General features: G+C 36.3%; 1 pseudogene; it reads left to right on the forward strand.

Moving 5' to 3' along the window:
* Positions 1 to 10709: 10709 nt before the first annotated feature.
* Positions 10710 to 11883, forward strand: LOC123594575 (annotated as a pseudogene).
* Positions 11884 to 18983: the final 7100 nt, after the last annotated feature.

Below are 18983 nucleotides of genomic sequence, written 5' to 3' on the forward strand. Positions count from 1 at the left end.
ATTAGCTGACTGTGTGTTTCTTTGTCACATTTTGGTAATTTTTGAAATATTTTAAGCTTTTTCATCATTAGATTTATGGTGATCTGTTATCTATGATAACTTTCTGAAAGCTCAGATTATGGTTAGCAGTTTTTAGTAATAAATTATTATTGGTACTGTTTTTTCATAATAAATTAGTTTTTAATCAAGGTATGTACACTACACATTTATTCAACACTGAGGTTAGGGTCACAGACCTCCTGCACATTCAAAAACCCACGTATAACTTTTGATTCCTCAAATACATAATTAATAACCTAGTTTTATTGGAGGTCTTACCAATAACATTAACAATCAGTTAACATACATTTTGTATATGTATAACATACGCTTATTGTAAAGTAAGCTAGAAAAAACAAAATGTTATTATGAAAATAATGATGATGAGTAAATATTGACATTACTGTATTTATTGAAAAACTTCTGCAGATAAGCCAGAATAGACATTTCCAATCCGTGTTGTTCAAGGGTGTATCGTACTTTGTTCATTTATGATGTAATACTATTGCACACCTAACAAGGTATGGTATTAGTGTTAAAATATCTTTTATATGCACTGGAATACAAAAAAAATTCATTGACTCCGTTTATTGTGATATTAGCTTCAATGAGGATTTTAGAATATAAACCACAAGATCTAAGAGATATATGCCTGTAGTTACCTTTATAAGTGCTCTTAATTAAAGAAAAATTTTTTTAACGTTTATTTATTTTCGAGAGACAGAGCGTGAGCAGGGGACGGGCAGAGAGAGAGGGAGACAGAATCTGAAGCAGGCTCCAGGCTCTGAGCTTTCAGCACAGAGCCCGACGCGGGGTTCAAACTCACAGACCAAGAGACCATGACCTGAGCTGAAGTCGGATGCTTAACCCACTGAGCCACCCAGGCGCCCCAGTGCTCTTAATTTTTCATGTATATTCAAGTTACTGTCCAATGTCTACTTACTTCAGCCTGATGGACTCCTTTTAGTATTTCATTTAGGCAAAGTCTGTTAGTGACAAATTCTTTCATCTACAAATATCTTTTTTTTTTCCTTCATTTTTAAGGATAGTTTTACTCCATATGGAATTCCGGAATTAAAGTCCTTTTCTTTAAAACTTTGAAACTGTTGTATCCCTACATTATGGTCCTTACGGGTTCTGATGAAAAATCAGCTGTTAATCTCATTGAGTATCCTTTGTACAGGATGAGTCACTCTTTTCATGCTGATTTCAAGATTCTCTCTTCATCCTTCATCAGTTTGATTCTAATATGTGACTGTGAGGATGTGTTTCAATTCATTCGACTTGTATTTTGTTGAGCTGCTTAGATCAGTAAATACATGTATTTAATCACATTCGGAAGGATTTTGGTTATCATTTCTCCAAATATACATTTTTCCCCCTTGTCCTGTTCTACTCCTGTGTCTCCAGTTGTGCCTATTTCAGAATGCTTGTTTGTGTCACAGATCTTTTAAGCTCATCAATATTGTTTTTTCCCCCTCTTTCTGTTAAGATGCAGTGAACTCTACTGACCTACCCTCAAATTCACCTTTTCTTTCTTTTGCCTGCTGAATTCTGTTGTCAAGCCCTTCTAGTGATTTTTCATTTGTTATTGTTCATATCAACTCCAGGATTTCTTTTTGAGTCTTTTATTTTTTAAGCTTGTTTATTTTTTTTGAGAGACAGGGAAAGAGCAAGGGAGGGGCAGAGAGAGAGGGAGGGAGAGAATCCCAGGCAGGCTCCATGCTGTCAGCACAGAGCCCGATGCGGGGCTTGAACTCATGAACGGTGAGATCATGATCCGAGCCAAAACCAAGAGGCAGGCGCTTAACTGACTGAGCCACCCAGGCACCTCTCTTTGAGTCTTTTAAAAATAACTACGTGCACATTTTATTGATATTCTGTTTGGTAAGACAAACTTTTCATACTTTTCATTAGTTCTTTAATCTTGCTTCCCAATAGTTCTTTGATTGAATTTAAAAGTAGTTGATTTAGTTTTTGTCTAGTAATCCCAATGGATTGTCTTCCTCAGGGACAGTTTTCTTAAAATTTTTTATACTATGTACCATCTTGTTCATTTGCATATTAGTCTTATTGTTCAAAACCAGACATTTAATATAATTCAGCAATTCTAGAAATAAAATTATTTTTTCTCTCCAGGATTCGTTGTTATTTTTTCTGTTTTTACTAGTTACTGGATTTTCCTAATTGTGTTTTTTTTCTGCCTTTTTCTCCCATTTCATTCTATTCAGCTGGCTTTGTTGCTGGAAAATGTCTTATATTCCTAACAATAAGTCCCCTATGGACATCTCTTTCCCCAGGGCTTCATTTTAAGCTTTTTGTTTAGCCTGTTTACAACAATTCTTATCCTCTGCCTGAGGCTGCTGTGGTAACAAAACATTGCTACTCATTATATTTTACAAATGATCCTAGGTAACAGTTGTTCTCACCTGGCAAAACTTGATTCAGGTCAAAGAAAATGAGGCCTTGGAATTAGGTCTTCTAGGAAACCACCAGATTGGTTAAGTAATAATGATCATTCTCTAGTAATGCACTTTTGAAAGAGCTCCATCTCAGTTCCCATTCAATTAGTTATCAAGCTACTTGTTTTCGTAGTGAAAGGTTGTTTATTTTCAAGGTTAACACACGTTTGGGGTATGGGAGATGAGAATAGAGCAAGTTATAATGCCAAACATTTTCCCATTATTACTGAGATGCAGCTGTTTCATTAATATATTCTCTCGAATTGTTGCAAGGCTTTGTTTTATTTCTATAGTTCTCAACAAATTTACTATGACAATTATGTCAGTGTTATTTTTTATTTTATTCAGGTGATGATTTTGCAAGGTCCTTAATCTGCTATTCCCAGTGGTAATCTGTCATTTTCTGGTGTTTTTAAAAGGTATATATGTTTTAGTAGTTTATTTCAATTAATCATTTCATACATACTCTGGAATGTGGTAACCTCATTTTGAGAAAACTATTGTATGAAGAAGAGGGAAGAAGCTCTTTTTCTAATAGAAACAATAAATTTGCAACAATTAGAGTTTCTTCAAAGGTAGGACAAGTCAGTTTGTCAAATAAGCACTTTCTTAGGTCATCTTTCAAGGGTACCACTGAAAATATCCTTTGTGGTCTGTAATGAAGTTTTGAATTAAATGAATTCTAAAATCTATTCCAATAATGAGTATTTCCTAAAAATCTATTATTTCAGTTTATTGAGAATATCAATAAAATTCCAATTCCAAAAAACAATGCATCTATGTGTGAAAGTTAGTATTAGTACATGAAGAAATAATATCTTTAAGAGGAGGTATAAGGTGTGTATATATAATTATTTAAAGAGCGAATTTCACAATCACATACTCATTTGAGGATTGAGACTAATATTAGAATATATTATCATAGGGGCGCCTGGGTGGCGCAGTCGGTTAAGCGTCCGACTTCAGCCAGGTCACGATCTCGCGGTCCGGGAGTTCGAGCCCCGCGTCAGGCTCTGGACTGATGGCTCAGAGCCTGGAGCCTGTTTCCGATTCTGTGTCTCCCTCTCTCTCTGCCCCTCCCCCATTCATGCTCTGTCTCTCTCTGTCCCAAAAATAAATAGACATTGAAAAAAAAAAATTAAAAAAAAAAAAAAAGAATATATTATCATAGAAACATGCTACTGAAAAGTCATGAGGGAGCATAAGACAAGCTGACACCCCACAAACACTGCCTCCCCCCACCCCATAGGGTCTGTGTGATATTCCTCAGGCACTCCTGGATGCCCAAGAATAAAGGAAAGAAAACAAATGGTTAACTGATAGAGATCACAGTCCTGCAGGACAGGAGTCTCCATCAGTTTACAAATATCTTAGTCAATTACAAGAAAAAGGCAATCTCATCAATAGCCTAATGTCCAGAAACCTATAGACTTTGCTTCCTGGATCCCCAACAGCACCTTGTCCTCCATAGTGATGGGGGGACAAAGGCAAGAAGGAAATGGCAGGTAAAATTAAAATTCCTTGTAACCTGCAGCCCATTGACAAATACTTGAGGCAAATACAGAGTATAACATTTCTCCAGGAACCCCCTATCCCCCTAATGTTAATGCCTTACCAAAGGGAAAACAACCTTAGCTTGATAATAACTGTGAGTCTTCTTTAGCATATGAAAACAGCTTTGGAAACTTGCTCTTGTCTTTACCTTCCCCAACTCCATAGTATATAACCAGTCAGTCTTTACTTTACCCCAGTGTAGCTCTTTCTGCCCAGGGGTCCTGTCCCCATGCCTTAATAAAATCACCTTTTTGCACCAAAGGCATGTCAAGAATTCTTTCTTGGACATCAACTCCATACCCACATCACTCCAAAACCCCATCAAAAAAGATAAAAGATACCCAGATGAAGTTATTGAATTTTTTTTTCAGCTTCTGCAATTTTTGTTAAGAAGGAGCTAATTTGTATTTTAATGATCAACATTTACTCATGGTATATATGACCCTGACATTTATTGTAAAAGATACCCAAATCAATATAAAACATGTCCAATTTTGTGAATACTCAATAACTACAATACAAATAGGAAACATCACAAAACCAGTAGGTGTTGTGGCATTTTTAATTTTTTTATCTTTATTTTTGAGAGAGAGAGACAGAGTCAGAGCACGAGCAGGGGAGGGACAGAGAGAGAGGGAGACACAGAATCTAAAGCAGGCTCCAGGCTCTGAGCTGTCAGCACAGAACCCGAAGTGCGGCTTGAACTCACGAAATGTGAGATCATGACCTGAGCCGAAGTGGGACACTCAACAGACTGAGCCATCCAGGTGCCCGTAGCATTTTTAATAATGACAATATGATATGTTAGAACATAATTTCATTCTTTTTGTAATTTAACCCCTGGTTTTCTGCTAGTTTCCATGTGTAATTGCTGTGTTCCTCATTGTTACTCTAGTATTTGTGTGTTTGTCCTACCTAATATCTTTCTAGTACATTTTCAGTGACATCCTTATTTTTGTATAATGGCTTTTTATAATGGAAAAAGTAAGGAATATTTGCTTGTGCCTCTGTAAAGTGATTATGTCCACCCCAAAGTGGCCCTTTTACTTGAAAGACTACTCTGTCTAGGATCCTATATTACTTAACATATTCTTTGTATGTTTTATATGTCCATTAAACATATGTATGTGAAACGGCACTTCAGAATAAAACTTGAAGGGCACCTGGGTGGCTCAGTGGTTAAGCATCTGACTTCAGCTCAAGTCGTGATCTCACTGTCCATGAGTTTGGGTCCCAAGTCAGACTCTGTGCTAACAGCTCAGAGCCTGGATTCTGCTTCAGATTCTGTGTCTCCCTCTCTCTTTCTCTGCCCCTCCCCCACTCACACTCTGTCTTTCTCTCTCTCTTTTAAAAGTAAAAACCAAAAAAAAAAAAAAATTAAAAAATAGAGACTGTTCCTTATGCCTTTTTAAAATAAAACATCAACACATAGTACTGTGCATATATTTTATCTCTACTCACACTTCAAGCCATAGAAGACTAGTTTGGAGTGAAGAAATAGGTTGAAAGTAGAATTAGAACAATTACTGAGATATTCATGTTATTTGTCGTTTCAGTTGTATTCTTTTCTGCACTTTCTAATGCTTCATAATCATCTTGGGAAACAGAAGCTATCATATGAATAAAAGAATCTGAAAGGTCAGCAGGCTGAAGTGTGAAAGCAGAGTTGTAAGGTAAGGATTATTTAGTCTGGACGAATTAAATTTGAGAAGAGAAAAAACTAGCTTCTGTGAAATCCTGAAAGGAGGAGAGTGTAATATTGCCTTTTGAAGTGCTTTCTTTTTTGTTAACATGTATGTATATTTTCTTTCATTTTTTAAAAATTTATTTATTTTGAGAGAGAGAGAGAGAGAGGGCAAACAAGGGAGTGGCAGAGAGAGAGAGAGAGAGAGAGAGAACGAATCCCAAGCTGACCCCGCACTGTCAGAGCAGAGCCTGATATGGGGCTCAAACTCAGAAGCCATGAGATGGTAACATGAGCTTAAATCAAGAGTTGGATGCTTACCCAACTGAGCCACCCAGGCTCAGTATATTTTCTTGATAAAAATTAAAATGTAGAAAAATTAGAGTAAAAAGGGGAAGTCCGACCAACCCCAACCTATTTAATTTCCCTCTTCTCTTCATAGAAGTTCAGCTTTCATCTGGTTTTTCATGAATTTGTATGTTTATAATCATGTGCATACACACACTTACAGTTATTCTTTATTATGCTTTAATTATCTGGTCATTTTTTCTTGTTACTCATGGGTTCTAGTTCATTCCTTATTTGATAGTATATATGATAATGTGTTTATCCACTCATTTATTGAGGGACATCTAGATATCAAAATTTGCTACTATAGACAACTATTAGACAAGTGGTTTTTAGGTTTTTTTCAATCTAAACTGATAAACTGATTTTTAACAGGTGTCTTTAATCCATTGTCTTTTCTTATTGGTTCTGTGTATACTTGTTACAAATATCATATTTTATACATGTTTATTTTTCATAGTTTATTCCATATACCATAGTGTGGTCAGCACAGTCTTTCATTGAAATATCACTGTTCTGATTTACTAACCCAAGTAGCATTCTGAGAAAAAGCTATATACATATTTTGTGATAAACTATATTACGTATACTATAGTGTGATAAACACATTTATCCACTGAAACCACACTGTCTTGATGCAAGGAATGGGTAGCATTCTCTGAAACATCTTTTATAAATGCGTATTTTCATAGAGTATTATATACAAACTTGTACCTATTTCATCCATTGAAATAAGAATACCTGGATGCAACGAAAAGTTTACACTCTTTAAATGTATCCAATATGTGTGTGTTTTCTGAGTGTATTATATGCAGCACAATGTGGTGAAGACATTTAGTTACTGTAATAACAATACCGTGATGAAATGAATAACTGGCACTCTATGACACATCTTGTATACATGTTCTTTATCTATTACATGTATCATTTTTGTTGAGTAATTTTTTCTCATACTGAAAAACACATTACATGGAATCAGCCCTTTTAAAAAATTCAATGGACAGTACAGCATTTTTAACTATAAGCAGAATATTGGACAGTATCTCTCAAGAACTTTTTTATCTTTCGTAACTAAAATTTTACACTCACTTAATGGCAGCTCTTTATTTTCCCTTTTCCTCAGTGCTTATCAACCACCATTCTACCTTCTGCCTTTGTAAGTTTGATTACTGTAGATGTCTCATAGAACTAGAACCATGCAGTAATTTTCCTTTTGTGACTGGCTTATTTCACTTGTGTTCTTAAGAAGTTATCACATATGACAGGATTTCCTTCCTTTACATAACTAAATAATATCCCATTTTATTTGTTTACCACCATTTCCTATTCATTCACCTATCAGTGGAAATTTAGGTTGTTGGAACCTCTATAAAAAAATGCTGGAATGAATTTGGAAGTAAAACTACCTTCTTGAGATCCTAATGTCCATTCTTTTGGATAAATATCCTGAAGTGGAAATTTTGGATCATATAGTATTTATTAGAATATTTTTTTGTGGCACACCTATGCTGCTTTCCATCATGTCTGTACTAGTCTACAGCAACAGGAACAGTGTACCAGGCTTCCTTTTTCACTGTACTGCCACTAGCATTTGTTATCTCTTCTATTTTCAATATTAGCCATCTTATCATGTGTGAAGGGATAGCTCAATGTAGTTTTCATTTGCATTTTGGTGGTGACTGGAAATGTTGAGCATCTTTTCATATGCCTATTGGCCATTTGAATGTCTTTCTCTGAAAAAAGTCTATCCAAAATATTCACCCATTTTGTAATCAGATTATCAGTGTTTTGCTACTGAGATGTAGGAGTTCCTAGAATATTTTGGGTACTAACTGTTCTCAGATATATAGTTGACAAATATTTTCTTTCATTCCTTAGATTTCCTTTTCACTCTGTCACCATTCCCTTTCTGGTGCAGAAAATTTTCTGCTTGATACAGTCCCACTTGTGTATTTTTGTTCTCGATGCTTTTGTTTTTTGTGTCCTGTGTAAGGAATGATGGTTAAAAACCAATGTCATGAAGCTTTCACCTCTGTTTTTTCTAAGAGTTATACCATTTCAAAAGGTTTTATATTTAAGGTTTTAATTCATTTTGAGTTAATTTTTGTGTATGGTATACATACAATAAAGGTCCAATTTCATTCATTTGCATGACGATATCTAATTTTCCCACATGACTTATTGAGGAGACTTTCCACATTGTGTATTCTTGACACCTTTATGGAATATCACTTGATTGTGTGTGCATGATTTTATTTCTGGGCTTTTTATTCTGTTCTATTGGTCTTTATATTTCTTTTGTATAAGTTTTTTTTGAATGTTTTGATTACTCTGTGTAATACATTTTGAAATCAGGAAGTATGAAGCTTTTATCTTTGTTCTTATATCTCAATATTATTTTGGTTATTTTTGTTTGTGTTCCATATGGATTTTGAGATTGTTTTTGATACTTTTATAAAAAACTGCCATAAGTATTTTGAGAAGATAGCCTTGAATCTATTATATGCATCGCTTTGGGAAATATGGACACTTTTTTATTAAGTGTTCTAATTCATGAACATTTCTTTCTTTCTTTCTTTCTTTAATTAATTAATTAATTAATTTTTTTGTCCATTCAGTTTCTTTTATCAGTGTTTCATAGCTTTCGGTCTACAGATCTTTCACCCATTTGATTACATTTATTTGTAGGATTTTTTTTCTGTTTGGTGTATAAATGCTTTTTTGTTTTTTTTATTGTAAATCAGATTGTTTTCTTAATTTCCTCTCACGTGGATTTTGGTAGTGTATAGACGTGCAACTTTTTTTCTCATTGTTTATTGTGTTGAAAGGAAATTTATTGTACTTGTTTATTCTAACAGTTTTTGCTGTTGTTGTTGAATCTTTAATGTTTTTTATATACTGGATGGTGTTACCTGGAGACAGAAAATTTTAATTCTTTATGGATGACTTATATTTGTTTGTTTTTCTTCCCTGATTGTTCTGAATAGGTCAGGTAGTTTCACAAGTTGCTAGAGTGGCCATACTTGTCTTTCTTAGATGAAAAGTTTTCAGTTTTTCGTCATTGAATATAATCTTTGTTATGGGATTATCATATATGGCCTTTATGATGTTGTAATGCTGTTCCTCCTTTGAGTAGACAATGTATGACTCTGTTTCTAACCATTCTCTTTTTTAAAAAAATATATTCATTTATTTTTTAGAGAGGTAGAGAGAATATGAGCCAGGTAGGGGCATTTAGAGAGAGAGAGAGAGAGAAAGAGAGAGAATCCCAAACAGGATCTGTGCTGTCAGTACAGATCCTGAAGCAGGACTTGAACTCACAAACTGGGAGATCATGACTTGAGCCAAAATCAAGAATCAGCCACTTAACCAACTGAGCCACCCAGGCACTCCTCTAACCACAGTCTTAACCCGAGCAGCCACAAAAATGATCACCTATCTTCTCCACTATTGGCATTCTGCATAATGTATTAGGGTTGAATGAAGCTTTGGACATTTTTGTGTTTGTTTCTTTTTGTACCAGGATTCGTTTCTTTTCATCAGAACTAAATGAAGGTGGATAATCACATGTCAACATAATTGGTTTTTTTTCTGTTTTATTCTTCCATAATAAGTGTTTTCTTGTTTCTGTTTTTGTTTTTGTTTTTGTTTTTGTTTTACATTTTAAGGGTAATTCATTAAGAGGTAACAGGAATAATGCTGTTCATTCCATGTTTGGAATAGGGGTGTTATCCTTTAATAAGACTAACAGAATAGGAAGAGATAGAGCAGAAGCAGAATAAAAGGACATACTAGCAGAGATACTTTAAAAATAATTAAAGGAGGGCACCTGGCTGGCTTAGACTGTAGAGTGTGCAACTCTTGATCTTGGTGTTGTAAGGGTGAGTCCATGTTGGGCATAGGGATTACATTAAAAAAAAACAAAACAACGAAGGACATTGTCCAAAAGATTTAAGAAACCTTAAATATTCCAAGTAAGAGAAATAAAAGGAACTTGTACAGTAGGCCCATGTTAATGAAATTATTGATATTTAAAAGTGAGGTCATGTAGGATATCTTCGAAGAGAAAATATACTTAAGAGATGAGCAACCAGTGAATTTACAGTTGACTTGTCAACAGCAGTGATGGAAGCCAAAGGCCAGCAGAATATTACACTTTTGCCAAAAAAAAACCCCTAAAGCACAACGTAGGATAATGCATTCAATGAAAATGTTATTCACAGCTGAAGGAGGATCTAAAACTGAATGGATGGTAAAAGAATTAATGTGTTCCACAATACGTATATGATCTAGGAAGAGAGAAAATGTATTGGTCCACTTTAGAATTAACTTAAATATGCATGCACAAATTTCCAGAGAAAGCACTAAAAGAATAGAAATGGAATGCATATATTTTAAATTAATGGAAAGAATAATGCGGCAAGATTGAAAAATTAGTTTCAAAGGAGGGAAAAAGGAATCAAAGATTATTTGGGGACAAAATAAATGGTGTGAATAAATCCTATAGGCGTTAAATATAAATTAAATATACATTACTTACAAGTGGACTCATTGTTTCCATTAAAAGACCAACTTTCTTAGAAAGGATTCAAAATGGTTAGCAGGGCTGGCCCACAGGCACTATGGTCTTCGTCACCACACAGCTTTGCCTCCCTGAGAGGTACTGGAGAGTCTAAGAGGTGCTTCGACTTGCAGGGCATTTCCAGGGAAGGAAGAATCAGCGCTACAGACTGGTGGTGGGAGCTGTCACCAGAACTTTTGTGAAATGTAAAAAAGTGCGAAGACTGAAGAGGAGCATGAGGACACTCTGGATTAATAGAATTATGCCTGCTTCCCAGGAATACAGCCTGCAGTACACCCAGCTTTCATTGTCAATTTAATTAAGTGCCAGGTGGAGGTCAACAGGAAAGTACTTGAAGGTCTAGCCATCTATGAACCAAAGACTTTTAAATCTTTGACTGCTTTAGCCATCAGAAGGCAACAGGAAGGATTTGCTGATGAAGTTTTGGAGTGATGGGGGGCTCATGGGGTCCAGAGCTGATGGCCAAGAAAGAATTCTTGAAGACGTCATTAGTGTAAAAAGGTGAAAACAAAAGGTGATTTTATTAAAGCACGGAGGCAGGACCCGTGGGCAGGAAGAGCTGCACTGGGGTTGTGAGGGGTAACTGATTATACACCCTCAGGCTGGGAGGGGGTCAGGGATAGAGTATGTCTCTAAGGAATTTTGGAAGCAAGGTTTTCAGGACCTTGAAGGGCAGCTGTTGCTAGGGAAACACCATCTATTACTGTTTAATAAAACCACAGTCATGAGACCCTTAAGATGTATATTGATGGGTCATACACTTGCAGAATGATTGCCAGCATATATCTTAGGGCAGTTGAGATAAAGAAAGTAGACCTACAGGATCCTTGAGGTTGGGATTAATGTTAAACCAAGGTTCTCTTTTGACCCCAGCATAGTGTCATCCTTGAGACCGTGGAGCTCCTAGAGTGACATCACTCTGCTGGTCTCAAGGACTTGTCAGTGGGCTAAAGGCAGTAAGGGAATTTCATTTTTCATTTGCCTTAGTTTCCCACATTACCATGGCAAGCACTTATACCCCTTTCTTTTGTTCTTGGGTGGCCAGCCAGGAGTGTCTGAGGAATATCACACATATTCCACCCGGGATGGGGGTGTGAGCATGCCATCCTATATTTTGCCCTCAGCTTGCCCCAAGCTCCCTCATCATTGCTACTGCCTTTGGCACCAGGAAGGAGCCTGAAGGTCTATTTTCCAGGGTGGTGCAGTATCACTGAGGGGGAGTCCAACACTGCCTGCCATTTGCAGCTGAGTATCTTAGGGAAAGATTTTTTTCTCCCTGATGATTACCCTAACTAAAATAGAGGCTAAAAATTACCTGTAAACAGTGTATATGTTCTCTCGTAAACAGTGTATATGTTCGGTAGGCAATCATATTAATTTACATTTTAGTAACTGGTTTTAGAGAAGGGTTTCTTCCCTCATTGGAACAGATTCAGAAATCTCTTGCACAGATTCTGTGAATAAAGCTCATGTGGTATTGAAGAAAAAAAGATCAACAGTATGCAGTTTATAACAGATACACTCATAAAATGTAAGTATACAAAGAGATTGATGTACAAGGATGGAGTAGTTTAAAACATATAAATATTAATCAGATAGTTTATATCATTATATCTTAATATTATAAGTGTATAAAGGGATAAAAATTATGTTTAGATACATTCTTGTTTTCACTTAGAAAGTTACAATAGAGTATCCTATAATACCTGATTATGTCCACTTAAAATATATAAAGCAAAAATTTAGAGAACCACAACTTACAAAAGAAGTTCACAATTATGATAGGGGATATCATTACATCCCTCTACAGTGATAATAAGGTTTTACAAGTCATAAAGAAATAAATGTATCTGGGGGTGCCTGGGTGCTTCAGTCGGTTGAGCATCTGAATCTTGATTTTGGCTCAGGTCATGATCCCAGGGTTGTGGGATCAAGCCCCACATTGGGGCTTAAGGCTCCTTCTTCTCCTCTCCCCCCACTTGCATTCGCTATAACTATAACTATATATATATATATATATATATATATATATATATATACATACATATACATGTATATATACATATATATACATATATATACATATACATATATATATACACATATATATACATATATATATACACATATACATATATATGTATGTGAGTGTGTGTATCTAAAATCAAGTCATCTGAATGACTCATGGATACTGTAGTATTTTACCTTGTCAACTTCCTCCTTCTGATTTTTACCACCCCCTTCCTCTTTCTTCTTCTTTTCCTTCTTCTACTATTCCTTTGTCATAGGGCTTCCATGATTGTACCCTCTGCTTTTCTTCTTATCCTCTCATCTTTTTCTTCCTTTTATTCATTCCTTTTCTTATTACCAGTGTGGTATGGGTATTTCCCAGTTTTTGACCTTAACTCTCTTTACTTGGTTTACTCTTCACAAATTTAACTATGACTGAAACACAGCTGGACTCCAAAATCTGTTATTTTTAAAATGTTTATTTTTGAGAGAGAGAAAGAGAATGAGCAAGAGAGCATGAGCAGGGGAGGGGCAAAGAGAGAGGGGGACAAGGATCCAAAGCAGTCTCTGTGCTGACAACAGACAGCCCTATGCGGGCCTTGAACTCATGAACTGTGAGATGACGACCTGAGCTGAAATTGGTTGCTTAACCAACTGAGCCACCCAGGTGCCCACAAAATCTTTCTCTCTAAATCTAACCTCAGTTCTGAGCTCTAGGGAACCAGAAATATAAATACCCTCATAGTATTTGAGTACTATTCATTTATTGAAACATTTATTGACTACCTATTAAGTTATAGGTACTATATAAGTCAGAGTTTCAGTAGACAGAGATTCCAGCCAATATGTTCAATCAAATCATACTGGTTCTTAGTTATTGTTTTTGTTGACATGTCACAGTAAACTATAAATCATGTAGGGAGTTACTTCTGGGGCACATAAGAAATCAAGAAGACTTAAAAAGTTATACATCATCTGAGTTGTGAAAGTGTGATATTAATAAGAAAAAAGAAAACATTGTGAAAGTGAATGAAGGAAATAGAAAAAATACTGGATGAGCAAACTTGAATGCTTGTAAAACGTGTGATAATCTTCTGTATGATTTACTGCACAATAAGGTTATTAATTAAAGCAAAAATATGATGTCAAACTTTTTTGATTGTCAAATCTTAAAAAACCTGATGAGCCCAGTAGTTTCAGTCTGTCCCCTCTTAATACACTCTTGTTTCTTTGTTCAGGAAACTGACCTGTAAGGAGCACATCACTTGAGTTTCCTTTTCCTCCATCATCTGGTTGGATTAAGGAGTATATCAGAGTGTAAGGAGAGAGTGATTTCAGGGAAATTATTCTGGTTGCCTTCCTGTGGACTGGTCTCTGGGTCATCTCATCCCTTGAATAAAAGTCCAAAAATTATTTCCAAGACAACGTTCTGTCTTTTAATGCTTTCCTGTTACTACTCTCTCTATCCTTATCCATTTGGGATGCAGAAGTTGTAACAGTCCTGGGATACTGCGCTATCCCTTTTTTTACACTGCTCTATGCCTATTATTTGTAAATAATTTCCTTCATTCTAATTTTTGGGTGCCATCTGTTTTGTGGTGCCCCTTGAGGGAGACAATAAATGGTACTAGAAGTGAATCTAAGACCCAGTCTCAAAATAGGTGTTGCAATTGAATTATTCACATATTCATGGAATGGAAGGAAAATTTCATTGTTGAGAAGTGTTACCTGTATAATCATTGGTATTTTGTGACATCACAGGTACACAAATCACCTTCAATATCTTACACAGATGGTAGGTACAATTTTTGGTTCTAACTCAGAATATAACATTCATAGCACACCATGCTTCTTAATTTATATGATGGACTTGCTGTGTTCCCTGTGTTTAGAGATCTATATTTCTCATCTAGATGAAGGACAAGAATAGATAACACTGCGAGGTAAGGAATGGAATTTCATTATATTTCTGTTTTTCCCTTGAGATACACTTTCAGTCTTGCTCCAGGTGGCGACATGTATGGAGTACATTGGTGGGTGTCCTTTCCAATGCTTTTTTTTTTTTTATTTAAATTTTTTTTTTTTCAACGTTTATTTATTTTTGGGACAGAGAGAGACAGAGCATGAACAGGGGAGGGGCAGAGAGAGAGGGAGACACAGAATCGGAAACAGGCTCCAGGCTCTGAGCCATCAGCCCAGAGCCTGACGCGGGGCTCGAACTCCCGGACCGCGGACCGCGAGATCGTGACCTGGCTGAAGTCGGACGCTTTAACCGACTGCGCCACCCAGGCGCCCCTCCAATGCTTTTTAATGTGCATCAGTAAGGAGCCTTGAGAAGAGATCAGAGCAGTGTAAGAGAGTAGCATACAGACATTGATTTCCCAGACGCACTCCTTGCAGGATTGGTCAGTGGCTGAGCTATGTCTTTTGTCTGAAGTTCCTACCCTCTCTGAAGGGGACTTATGAGACTTCCTTCTTTGCTCTAGTACGCCCTCCCACTCCTCATCACTTATGAGCTAGTAATGGTCACAGCTCTAGGATGCCACACAATCCCACGTCTTTTCCCTACAGCCTGCCCACACCACTTAACATTAATTCTTTTATTAAATCATCCTTTATTTATCATCATTTGACTGCCCATCTGTTTCTGGAGCACTGATTCTTCTGATAATATTTGTAGAGATGTGGGGAAAGGAAGTTTTTCACATCTATGGTGAAAATTGTGTTGATAAAATTACTTGTGAGAACAGTTGGGTAGTAGCCATAAAGTTGGAATGCATATATCCTATAACACAGCAATACTGTTTCAAGAAGAAATTTTTAAGCGCGTGCAGAGGGATTCATGTGTACTCATGGCTCCTTGCCATAATGTTTATTATGGTGATGGTGTATAAACAATCCATCTTTACCCCAATGAGTGGTTGAAAAAATAAATGATTTCATTATGATACAGAATACCAGGCAGCAGTTAAAATGAGTAATGTATACCTATTCATATAAGAGCATGGACAAAGCTCAAAAATACTGTGAAATTAAAAAGGTGGAAATGAGTTTGTACAATATGTTTTAAAACCCATAAATAAAACTATTTATTGTTAATGTATACATACAAATATAGTAAAAATTAGAAAACATAGTGGATGTATTAATTATGTATTCCTGTGTACCAAATTGCACTGAAGCTTCAGTACCCAAAATAGCAAATATTTATTATCCTACAGTTTCTGTGGTTCAGGAATCCACGTGCAACTCCGTTGTTGCCTCTATTTCAAGATTTTTCTTGAGGTTGTAGTCAAGCTGTGAGCAGGGATTGCACTCATCTCAAGACTCTACTGGGGCTAAGAGATGCATTTCTAAGCTGGCTCATGTGGGGGTTGCCAAATGTTATTTTCTCACAGGCTCTTCATGTCTTGGGGACTCCATTCCTTACCATGATAGGGGGGCCCTTCCTTCGAGGTGCTAATATTATGGCAGCTGGATTCTCAAGGGAAGGTAAGCAAAGAATGAGAGTGAGGGCTCAGGATCGAAGCCACAATCATTTTGTAACCTGACCTCAGAGGTGACTTCTCATCACTTTGGCCATATTCTATTTGTTAGAAGCATGTCTCTATTTTGTAATGATGGGGAAAGATTACCGTCGGGCATGAATACCAGGAAGTAGGACTCATTGGGACCATCTTAGAGGCTGCCTCCCACAAATGTATATGACACACAGTGAAAACACCGGGTAATGCTTATTTCTGGAGAGAGAAAGTTGAAAGTGTTACTATGGGGTAGGTGCATTAGTTGCAAGTGTAAGATTTTCCTTTAATAGCAGGGTATTTTCTTGTTTGACATAGACATTTGGGGAGAGAACATTGTAGGCAGAATATTGAGAATAAAGGCAAGAAAGAATGGAGCAGCCTTTAAAGTTTTTTTTAACGTTTATTCATTTTTGAGAGACAGAGCATGAGTGGGGGAGGGGCAGAGAGAGAGGAACAGCCTTTTGAGTAATGGGAAAGGCATGTCGTTTATTATGTCTGAAGCCATATTTTTATACCTTCATTTTTTTTTATTTTTTTTTAACGTTTATTTATTTTTGAGACAGAGACAGAGCATGAACGGGGGAGGAGCAGAGAGAGAGGGAGACACAGAATCGGAACCAGGCTCCAGGCTCTGGGCCATCAGCCCAGAGCCCGACGCGGGGCTCGAACTCACAGACCGTGAGATCGTGACCTGAGCTGAAGTTGGACGCTTAACCGACTGAGCCACCCAGGCGCCCCTATACCTTCATTTTTAAGTAGTGCTTAATACAATGTCTTGATCACAATAAATTCTTTTTTTGTATATACATTTTTTAAAATTTTTATTTATTTTTGAGAGAGAGAGCATGAGCAGGGGAGGGGCAGAGAGAGAGGGAGACAGAGGATGCAAAGCGGGTTCTGTGCTGACAGCGGACAGCCAGATGTGTGGCTCCAACTCCGGAGCTGCAACTCCCGAGCTGCGAGATCAGGACCTGAGTTGAAGTCGGATGTCCAACCAACTGAGCCATCCAGGACCCCTGACCACAACAAATTCTTATTGTCCATTTTTCAATTTTGATTGAAAATAGAATAATTCATTCCTAAAAGAAAGACTTTGATATTTGTGTAGGCTGATAACAAGTATTTAGGGCTACACCACTGTTGCTTTGCTATAGATTTGACAGAAATTTTGTTCGGTTCCTTGAATTTCCACCCATTATTTGCTGAAATATACCCTATTAATGAGTTACATGAAGATCGCATAATCTTTTGTGTTAATAGTACTTGTGGCTGTTTTCTCTCCCAAATAGCTTAGATGATTGTAAATTAAAAAAAAAAAATGGACTTTTGTTTCTTTTTATCAGTTTGTCCTGAATTAATTTTCAGTTTCTAGTCAGCAGGCCCATTTTGATGATTGTACCAGCATGTTTATCCTTCAAGTCTTGCAATCTAATCCCAGTTTTGGGTAATTAAAGTATTTTTTTAATTTTCCAAGTGTGATTTTTTGAAATTCATTTGTGTTGTTTAAAATATTAGGTGAAGTGACCAATTTTCCATGGAACACCATTTGTATTCGACAGACCTACAAAATATGATTAATCACATTTAGGTGATTAAAGTTTTTTTTTTTTAATCAATCAAGCCAGCTTGCCACTTCATAGAAGACAACAGAGAGTTACCAATGTTAAATTTTGTGATTTGGGGTAAAAATTAATATCTTGGAAAATTTGTGACTGTTACCCAATAATTAATAGCTTTTCTTATGAGATTGGTGGTCATATTAATACATACTATTTTGGGATATTATATAATGAAAGGTGTTAGCATTTGGAAAATCTGACCAGTAGTTTTCAGATGACCAATGTTTGATGTTACAAAATTAAGCATGGAGTAAAAGGTGCATTCAGAGGGCAAGATAAACCAATGAATTTGAATGTAGCCAACCAAAAAATATGTTGTTAAAATTTTACTTTCCACGTTTCAATTAACCTTGAAATGATAGTTGTTCAATTTTGGTGTAGTATCAAATGAGAATATCTACATGTATCTGAAAATGGTTTTAAAATATCTAGTTTCCAATTACATGTCGATGTTTGGCTCAATTTTCATCATATACTTCAACCAATACGATGTATAGCAACAGACTGAATGCAGAGGAAGATAGGAAAACTTAACTCTCTTCTATTAAACCAGATCTTTAAAAAAATTTTTTTTAATGTTTATTTTTGAGAGAAACAGAGCGTGAGTGAGGGAGGGGCTGAGAGAGAGGGAGACAGAATCTGAAGCAGGCTCCAGGCTCTGAGCTGTCAGCATAGAGCCCAACTCATGAACTGTGAGATCATGACTTGAGCCGAAGTCACTTAACCCACTGAGCCACCCAGGTGCCCCCTGTTAAACCAGATCTTAAAAAGATGAAAAACTGTGAAACGATGCTACTTTTCTCAAGATTTTTTAAAGTATATTTTTTAAAAATTATATTAACATGTAAAGTTTTATTATTATTTTTTAAATATTTTATTTGTTTTTGAGAGAGATACAGATTGTGAGCAGGGGAGGAACAAATAGAGAGGGAGACCCAGAATCTGAAGCAGGCTCCAGGCTCTGAGCTGTCAGCACAGAGCCCAACACAGGGCTTGAACCCACCAACCACAAGATAATAACCTGAGCTGAAGTTGGACGCTTAACCGACTGAGCCACCCAGACATTCCTAAAGGTTTCGTATTATTACAATAATAGCTAATTTACAATTTTTGTCAGTTTTAATTTGAAATATAAAAAATATAAAGAGATATGCTCAAACT

The sequence above is a fragment of the Leopardus geoffroyi genome, chromosome X (genome assembly GCF_018350155.1).
Source record: "Leopardus geoffroyi isolate Oge1 chromosome X, O.geoffroyi_Oge1_pat1.0, whole genome shotgun sequence".
Classification (NCBI taxonomy): domain Eukaryota; kingdom Metazoa; phylum Chordata; class Mammalia; order Carnivora; family Felidae; genus Leopardus; species Leopardus geoffroyi.